The sequence below is a fragment of the Garra rufa genome, chromosome 4 (assembly GCF_049309525.1).
Source record: "Garra rufa chromosome 4, GarRuf1.0, whole genome shotgun sequence".
Taxonomy (NCBI): Eukaryota; Metazoa; Chordata; class Actinopteri; order Cypriniformes; family Cyprinidae; genus Garra; species Garra rufa.
Window position 1 is genome coordinate 45,364,038 of NC_133364.1, and position 4,006 is coordinate 45,368,043.

The 4,006-nt window shown below is 34.1% G+C and overlaps 1 long non-coding RNA gene across 1 annotated transcript; it reads left to right on the plus strand.

Annotated features, from left to right (window-relative positions):
• Positions 1–1,124: 1,124 nt before the first annotated feature.
• On the plus strand, positions 1,125–3,348 carry LOC141333088 (uncharacterized). Its single transcript, XR_012355380.1, has 3 exons — positions 1,125–1,337; positions 1,607–1,692; positions 3,257–3,348. It is a non-coding gene; the product is annotated as an uncharacterized lncRNA (long non-coding RNA).
• The last annotated feature ends 658 nt before the right edge of the window (positions 3,349–4,006 follow it).

The following is a 4,006-nucleotide window of genomic DNA, read 5'->3' on the forward strand; positions in this document are numbered from 1 at the left end:
AGCAAAGTTTCATGGTGTGTTGAGCCTTATAGTGTTGTAAAAATATTGTTTTTGATGCGCTCAAAGTTATGCCCCTGTACTCCCATTCACTGGCCACAAAACGAAATCACAGTCAATCTCGAAAACGGCTCGTTTGTCATAATTATGCTTTTAAATATATGTTCGTCTCGTTTACAGTAAAAAAAAAAAAAAAAAAAAACAGGCCAGGTTGCATTTTGGCAATAGTTATCCTTTAAGTACATTAGGGAAGTGCACTAAGTGTACTTAAATTGTATTTCAGTGCACTTTTTTCACAATTTGTATATTCTTTTAATATATTACTATTATGCTAAAAATTATTCTTAAATTAGTCATAAATATATTTATCTAAATATATATTTTTAAATACAGATATAGTATGTTAAAAGCACATTTTAGTTCAATTTCATGGTGTCTCAAAATAGCACAGTTGAGTACACTTGGTATTAAGTTTATCTTAAAATATACTTAATACTATTTTTAGTACATTAAGTACAAAATTAGTGTGCGAAAATAGAGCACTTTTAGTACAGTACTAAAAAGTATACACTGTAACCAATTTTTGTAATTTGAACAGTATTTTACTGTAATATCTACAGTAAGATACTGTAAAATGTATATACAGTATTTTACTGTAAACTGCAAAGGATTATGGGAAAATATATGATCACTACTGTAATTCTCCACTACTGTAAATCCGTTTACAGTAGTGAACTTGCCCGCGAAAAATTGACCAATGGCAAGGGAGATTTTTTTTTCTCCTGTTGAGAGGAAGTGGCGGTAAAAAGGACAAAAGAGAAATGTTGCATCAATAACTCGACAAAAAGGTTAGTATATTATTTCTGTTTTATGAAAAACTGAACAATTTTAATTTGTTTTCACTTGTTAACAGCAAACTAACAATATTCATCGTGTTTTTCATGTCGGTAGCCTTTTTTTTCTGACTGACGGCCGGGGCGCCGCCATAACGGTGAAAACATGGACTGGTGAGTAAATTAAGGTGACCTATATTAGTCGAAATAAACTTTATTTAAACTGAGAAACAAGTTTGTATATTCGGCTGCCCTTTAATGCAAGTTAGTTCGTCTGACGAGCCCTTACTCAAGCTTAACAGCAAACTGAGGTGAAATACTGAGGTAAAGTGCGTTAAGCAACACCACTGTTTCTGTGGAGATTTTAAACTGTATTTTCAAGCCCTTCTTTTGTTTGTTATTTTCAAGTTTCTGGTCTGGATGTCGTCTGTAACGTCGGAGCGCGGAGGTGTATTTTGGATCTTCTTCTGTGAATGACTGCCATAGTATCGACGATAACATGAACTGGTAAGCTAATAATGTCAGTAAGCCGAAGTTGACAAACTTAACGTTAGTCACAGAGCAGCATAATATCTTTTAAACGCTGCCTCTTTATAGCTGGCAAGGTAATTCTCTTCAAATGATGTTTAAGTAAGAAATGTGTGTATGAATGTCGTATGTAACTTTATAGACGGTCCCTTCAGTGACAGACGTGACATAAACAGCGCGCTAACATGAAACACTGAGGTAAAACTGAACACCGCGGTTAACTGCATCTTTTGTGTTTTATTTTCAAGTTTGTGGTCTCGTGGTCATGTCGTCTGCATCGGAGGTGTATTAGAGTCTTTTCTGGTGATTGCCGTCATCGCGGTGCAAACAACAGGTGAGCTTCCCCTTTCATCAATTTAACTAAGTTAATGTTAACCAGTGGCGGCTGGTGCTAAAAATTTTTAGGGGGGGCGCACACAAAATGAATCACACTTTTAATACAGGCTTTATTATCAGTAAAGTAATCATTAAACATTTGTAATCATCCCAAAAAATATTAGCCATTTTTATTAATGTGATTCAGAGATAAAGGCCATAATACTAATGTTATCCACAGGAGGGAGCCACAGGATAAATATCAAAGACAGAGAAAATAAATTGATTTGTAATAAAACATTGCATATAAATTAATTTTCATAAATGTGTATATATAGTCCAATATAATAAGTAATTATAATGCTATTCACAATATATTTGTATGTCCAATTAAAGAAGGAACACTATATTATATATATCTATTTTAATATTGTGCTTATAATAATACTAACATAAACACTCACAATTTACTTGAAAAAAGACATCTACATAAACCCTTGCTTGTACCCCGACAAATGAGTTAAACTGCATTGTTACAGTTAACGTTACTTTCTGTGTAGTTGCCCACAACGCTTCGGTGACAGGACTTTGAAATAACAAACAATGAAAACAATAAAAGGCAAGACTTACATCGCATCTAGCAAGCAAACTCTATCCAAGCTCCATGATTCGTAAGTTTATTTTTATTTATTTATTTCTTCATTTGAACGGCTTGTGAAAGATAAAATCAAATTTACTTTCATTTCGGAAAACATATTGCACATATTTGACAGTCGAGAATGGTCCAATCACATGAGGACAAAATATATAAAAACAAGATTGATTGGCTAAGATCTAAAGTGGGAGGGTCTGGGGCGCAGTGCTCTGCGCCCCGAGGACAATCTGAAACAAGCCAATCAGAGCTCAGCCTCAAGTCACATGCGTTTCAAAAATTTACAGACCTAATAGACACCCATTTGGCCGGCGTCCCGCATACACAAACAAACGAAAAACAGTTTAGATTTTTTTTTTTTACAGGTGCTAACATAACTACCAGTCGAATAGTATGTCAAAATAATGCAATTTCGTAATTATTTTGCAATATGTATTAAACTTATTTTTAACATGTTAATAGTCTTCTTCCTTGGCTAACTTGAGGGGGGGCGGCGCCCCAGCGCCCCCTATGGACCAGCCGCCACTGATGTTAACCTTACTAAATTAGCCAAATTAGTGCTGTTCTCCACTGACTTGCATCTCGTTTAAAAATGACCAACGAGTTTCCATATTTGTTGTATTTAAAACTTGACTCTTCTGTAGTTATATCGTGTACTAAGACCGGTGGTATATCGTGTACTAAGACCACTGACTTTATATCGTGATATACCTGAGTTATATCGTGTACTAAGACCACTGACTTGCAGAACAGGTTAACTTTTTAAAGAGAGTAACGAGCTAGCAATATATTAATATAGCAAGTTTTGCTAATAAATATGATAAATGCTTATTTTATTAAAAATGTAAATTTTATTACTGTACAGTAGTTGTCTTTTCTGATCATAAACTATAGTAACACTAAAAGGGTGTTGTGACACTGTCTGTTACAGGAGATTTCTCCAAGCACTAACTGGATGCTGACCATCAGATGCAGAATCATCATACAGCCAGCTGTCCATTTTACAGACATGCAGAATCAGGTAACCCAAAACACATTTTGTTTCACATTGCATTTACATTCATGCATTTTTCAGATGCTTTTATCCTAAGCAAGTTATATTGTATTTATATTGTTATTTATTGTATTTCGTAAGGTATTCATTTCCTGGGGGGTGTTCCATAAAACAAGTTTACCAAATAAGTCAGGCTTATTTCAGTTAGTCTGACTTATTTTGTGCCAAATCAAGTGACAATAAGTCAGACTAACTGAAATAAGCCTGGCTTATTTGGTAAACTTGTTTTATGGAACACCCCCCTGGGAATGTTTTTATTACCATGTCTTGTCACATCAAGATTGAGTTTGCATGCGCATTAAAATTATTTCTATTAAACCAGCATTTAAACAGCAAAATGCAGCTGCTTCAGGTGTCTTTACCTTACTGTAACCTTTAAATTCATAATAGCAATCTTACCATCTGTCAAATTTAGATTATTGTTACTGTAAAGCAACAAATAGAGATTTTTTTAATCGTAGTAGGCTTATTATATGCACAGACTTTCTAGGAAACACACGTTTAGAATGTTTATATGAACAGATTAGTTAGCATTTAGCATGGTCTGTGGCAGACTTTACTAAGTGTCAGGGCAACAAAATTAGATAAACAAGAATGTAATATTAAGTCATTTAAATCATGAAGAAA